We start from the raw sequence: 5,820 nt of genomic DNA, 5'->3' as shown, positions 1-5,820 counted from the left end.
ATCGCCGATTCCGTACCAACGTCAGCATCTTCGATGACTGTGGGATTGGGGCGGCGGTGGTATTGTTAGGGCAGGGGTGGGGTTGATTCGCGTTTTATCGCACGCAGCACCGAATAGTTCGTCTGTCCGTAGCACGCACCGCGGGCACGTTGTTTGGCTATGTGTTTCGTTTACAATTCCCCGGGACCCGTTGTGCCGGTGTGCCGAAAACCCCTCGCCGGGTACTAGCGCTTCCGTGGCGCTCGGTGTACCGCCGGCAGAGCTTTTGTTTTAATGAGCTTTTCACAATTTTTATGGCTGCACGCCATTCACCGCAACAGCACTCGTCGGTGGTGGTGGTGCGCCTACGGTTTCGGGCGGAACGGATGGAAACGCGGTACACATTCGAAATTCCGACTCGCGATACAAGACGCCGAAACGATTGAGCGATGGTGGAGTGGGTTGTGGAGCCGGGATAGAGATCGCGGAGGGCGAGGGAACAAACACGGTCAGCGGAAACGCAACGCGGCTCCCCAAAAGCGGTCTGTTCCAAACAGCCTGCAACCTGCGGTCTAGCGTTGGGGGCTGCAAAAGGCAATCCTCCGTCGAACAATTGACTTTTCTAATCCATAAATTAAGGAAATCTCATTAAATGATACATTTTCGTATGCCGTATCGGATGGGGGTGCGCCGGGTTCGTTGTTTTGTTACCGGAGCTGGAATTGTGAGGAAGCACGCAAAGTTTAACACCGCTTTGAAGTTGCGATAGAACGCGGATAAGGAGCGCGACCGTTTCCGGCCCAACCACACAAACGCTAGATAACCTTGGCTGATTGGTTGATTTTCAATTAAATCTTTCACCCTACACGCACAGATACACAAACCGTAAGCACTCCTCAAAAACACACGCTTCAATAGCACTAGCTGAACGTCGAGATCACTGGTACACTCGCGGGTATGATTCACGTACGTTTCGAATGAAAAAAAAAACGCTTTTTGCGATCACCACGCGGATCACCACCAGTGACTAAGCAGCGTGATGAATGAAACGAACCCCCGTTCCGTTGGGACGGCAGTCGCGATCAAGATTGAATGAAGTGTACGGACACCACCACAACGCTGGCCGGGCACTACTGATGTGGAAGATCGATACACGGTGATGAACTTGGCGCACGCGCAAATTGCGACGATCGGCAAAAATGTTGAGCGTGTTTGGTGTAAGGTAGTCGCGGAACCGCGCACACAATTGTCTGACCGTCTTCGTCGACGTGTTTCTTCGAACTGGTTGTCGGTGCCGGGTCGGATCTGCTGCTGTGGCTTCGCCAGTGCTTCAGGGAGGTCGGGCTGCAGGTTTGGCGTGGTGTGTGTTTTTTTTTATTGCCTTTTTCCCGTATCTGCATGCACTCTTCTTCGTCTCGGCCAGTGGACGGCAACCTGTCGTGTCGGCAGGTAGTTTGGTGTGATGGTTTAGAGACATTGAATCCAATCACATCACACTACTATATACTATTTGAGGTGATTATCATGCCTTCTTGCATTTCACTAGATGTTGAAGATTGAAAAATATTATATTTAGGATATTATGCCTATAAAATATAAGGTGCAAATGCCTACAATATTCACGAGGCCTCCTTGCAATTTTCCTTAAGGCCAGGTATGCTCGAAACAAAAGTATCCAACTTGTTTTTAATCGTATTAATTGGTACTTTAAGAATGCCTTCCGTTTCTTTAATTAGTATAAATTAATATAATAAATAAATGAAAAAAAAATCTGGAGATAACTCGACTTTAGCCCTGATGAAGTCTGAATGTCAGAATGAAAGTAATGCCCATGCCATGCCATGAAAGTAACCCCCTTGTCGAGACATTCCTAGAAGGACTGCAAAGTTTTTTGCTATTTGGTTAAAGATTTCTTTCAGCTGGGATGTAATGGGTGAGGGAAACAAGCGTTATTCGTGAAAGTGTGTTTATAATGTGAATTAAGAGCAAAGGGCTAAGTGGCTCAGTGCTCTGCTACTTCTACTTTTAGTCTAATAACCCGTGAATAAGGTCGTGGATTGAACCTCATCTAAATCTGTCGATTTGTGTGGTTAATAGCTCATCTTTTTGGCACTACAATTTCGGATGACTTGGAAGACTATCTACTCTGAATTTTATTTTAGGTACATGTTATTGTGGCAGTATCTGATAAAAAAAGTAAAAGATCAAGTTTTTTGAGTCGGTCTATGGTCTCCGCTAACGAATTAAAACTAAGTAATTTGTCTTTTCATTGTTTGTTTGTTTGTGTTAAATTATTCAAAGATTCCTCCGAAGAGCCTTTAAAAATAACTTAAAGCAACCAGCAAATTTGCCAACCACTGGCCACCGTAAGGCTTTTCTCGGTTCTCTCATACTCTCTTGCTGTTATGCTCACCGTGGGTTTTGTTGTGCCTGGTAGTGCCTATTTCCTTTTCGGTTGATGTTTCTGGGGTGTTTCTTGTTCGCCCGTTTCCCTTTCTTCCGTTCCGTTCGAAGCATGAACGAACCGGAATGCGTGTGCGGCCGTGGACCGATGGGCAAGGGCCCGGGTTTGCGGGTTGCGGTGCGCAAAAGGAATGGGGCAACTAATGAATGAAAGGTATTTTGAACTTTCCTACCGCACAGTTTACACCACCGGATGTTGCGAGCTGATCTTGAATTCGGGTATTGCGTTTGCAAAGTTCTCGAAACAGATCAGCTCGCTATCACGATCCGTTCCCTTTTTTTGGGGGTTTTCGTTTATCTATACCTAATATTTAAGCAACGATAAAATGAAATTTTTAAAAGCATTTTTAATAAAGCAGATAAAATGACACTCTGTGTGCGGTGCGGTTTCTCAAAGCAACGGTTAGCATGTTGTTGTTGTAGTTTTGGTTGGTGCGTTCTGTTTAGCTCTCGCATGTGCAGCAGCGCTTTCCTTCCGAGGGCCGAAAACCCTTAGCTTATGCTGACGCAGTGGTAGTGTTCCGCACCGACCATGCACACCGTCCGGTCAGGGTCAACGAGGGTTTGTGTTTCATTCATTCATTCATACCTTACCACACACGGTACGGAGTGTACGCAAGCACATACACGTGGACACACTGTTCACGCACACACCTAACGCGCCCTGCACCGGACCGGTTGTGTTGTGCTGGCGGGCAGGTTGATGTTGATGATGCCGGGTTGCTGAAATGCTCAACGATGCGATGGAAAGGTTCGGGCCGGGCGAGCGATTACCGATCGGGCAGGATTAGTCAAACTCATCTAAATGGTATTAGAATGGTACGTCATGTGTTTCGGGCCCAAACTGGGCAGCCGAAAGTCACCGGCTGTTGCAAGTGCCAGCTATCGTTTGGGGGCATTTGCCCTCATCAGTGCTTAGTCAAATCGGACAGCAATAATCCGCTGAAAACATATTCATGGCTTCACGGGCACAGGAACGGCTTGGGAATGTGACCACTTCCTTCGGTGAGCTCACTGTCCGATTTGGGTAAAGCTACAATTGATTTGAATTGCGATGACTATTAATGATTGTCTGTTTCGAGGGATTATCCTATCGGATCGGTGCATTACTTGAGCGGGTTTCGATAGCGAATGCCACACTGTTGTTCACACCGATGTGAAGATTTGGAGTCCACCAACGTGGCTGTAGTTACCATAATAAAAGTTGACATTAAAACCTTAAGGTAAGGAACCTTTTGTGATTCTTCGATTCGTTTTAACTTAACTAATAAAGCAATTGTCCGTTCACGCGCTTTCGACCAATTATTGCAATGCGGCAGATCAAATTTCAATTGCCGTACAATAGCTAGCGAGTGGTTCAATTTCCCCGAGCATATTGTTCGTACACGTACGTGGCGCAGAGTTGGGGCACATTAAAAAAGCACTACACGAAATTAAATACCCGGCAGGTATGCCAGAAGAAAGCAAATCCTTCCAAGCATAAATAGCATTGGTTTCGCCTCTATGCCGGATTCGGTCACATTAATGTGTCCATCCAACGGCAGTAAGAGGAGTAAAGGAAAGGAAATCTCGAATGCGGGTTTCGTTCTGGTTCAGCTTCCCGGGCTTTGTCCCATCCTGGCGCGACGGAAGAACTCTCTCCAACAAACACACGGACAGATTCCGTCCCGGTAGGTGTACGAGTTGTGTGTGTGTGTTTTTTGTTGTTGTTGTTGTTGTTGGTTTCGTCTCTTCCATTTCCTGGTAATGGACGCGGGACCCTGTATAATGTTGTTTCCCATGTTTTGCAACCTGCTGTGCCCCGGTGCCGGTGCTTTTAACGATCGGAAGAAGAAGGCCCGGAAGGTCTGGACGAAGGTCGAGCTTCCCGAGCACGCTCGGAAGATGTGCTTTACCGTGGATGTGTGCTGTTTGCTTCGCTTTGCGGGTGTGTTATGCCACCACCATACCCTGGGATGTCAGAAAGAACGGGATGAAACACAACCATTTCAACTGGAAGGGTCAGGTACTCGAGGGACGGATTTTGAAAAACGAAACGACACACACACACACAACAGCACTGCGAGAGTGGGACAGAGCAGCGAAATAAATCAAGAGGTAATCATCGTTAGAAAAACATAAAACCCAGCGACGCATCGCTGTTCGCGCCAATGTTCTAGGTGCTTGTAAACACCGTCGCGAAGAAAAGCGCTTTCTCGGGCGGAAATTGGTCACACAACCCGCAGTGTTGCAGCACGGTATGCAAATTGCACCATTCTTCTGCTGCTGCGCGATCGTGGCCCGCGTGCTCCGCGATGACTCGGGCAAAGCAGTTTGCGCCGCACCTTTTCCGATTTCGCGTTCGCGCTCGACTGACGCCGGTTGATTGATTTTGCGTTGAGTAAAAATCAACATCGTCTTTATGGTCTCCGTATACCTCGTAGCTACGTGCGACGAAGCCGGTGACGATAGTCGCATGTCGCTCGGTTTTTGCCACATTGCCGACTTCTCGGGCCGACATTGAAGGTACTCGCGTGAGGCGTTTCTTCGAGTACTCTTAGCCATGGTTTATGCCGGGGGTTTTGGGCGCTGAGGGCAATGGGTGTTGACTTCACTTGCTAGTTTTGTACACCGGCGAGGGAGGCTGAGCGGTGGGCAAGCAAATATATGTTTATGTCCCCCGGAGGTTTGAAACGCACTTCCTGTCCGGGGCCCGGGCCGAGAGTGTTACGTTTTTTTTGTACTCTTCTGCCTGTTCTACTTTGGAAACCATTTCTTATCTCACTAGCCCGGCCTTTCCGGCCGGACCCCGTTTGCTTTCGGCAGACCATTCAAGGTTTTGCTCCGTGCTCGGTCGGAGGGCAGGTTGACGCAAGATTAGATAAACCTTCCCTCGGTGCTCAGTTACTTGCCCGGTGCGCTGTTGTCGAGGTCAGGTTGATATGCTCTGCGCTTGTCAATTTCTATCGTCCCTGTGCGTAGCGGGGGATGGGGTTGAGTTCAAGGAATTCGATCAATTAATGTTAAGTGGCTCGACTCCAAACCGGGCCGGGTCTACTTGGTGCGGTGACAAACCAATCGGAATGCGACCGGTCTTCGGACAGCGTTGCGCTCGAAGCCGAAGAGATTTGCCAAAATGAAGAAACGGAGAGAGCGAGTGCGAATCGATCGCAAAGAACGGGAACGGGCCGGGACTCCATGAACTTGGAAGCGTGAAATGCAGTTAACGGTTAGGTGCAAAATATGCATCCATCCCCTCGCTAGGTCGGCGATCGGCAACATGGGAAGAGTGGTGCGCCGGACCAGAGCCCGGTTGTTTTATTTTCATTTAATGTTTGCCTTTTCTTTCTACACTGCTCCGAAACGGAAACCACACACCGAGAAATCGAATCTCAGCTA

This window comes from Anopheles marshallii, chromosome 2, assembly GCF_943734725.1.
Source record: "Anopheles marshallii chromosome 2, idAnoMarsDA_429_01, whole genome shotgun sequence".
NCBI lineage: Eukaryota > Metazoa > Arthropoda > Insecta > Diptera > Culicidae > Anopheles > Anopheles marshallii.
The sequence above is the reverse complement of the archived record's forward strand: the minus strand, read 5'-3'. Positions refer to the sequence as shown.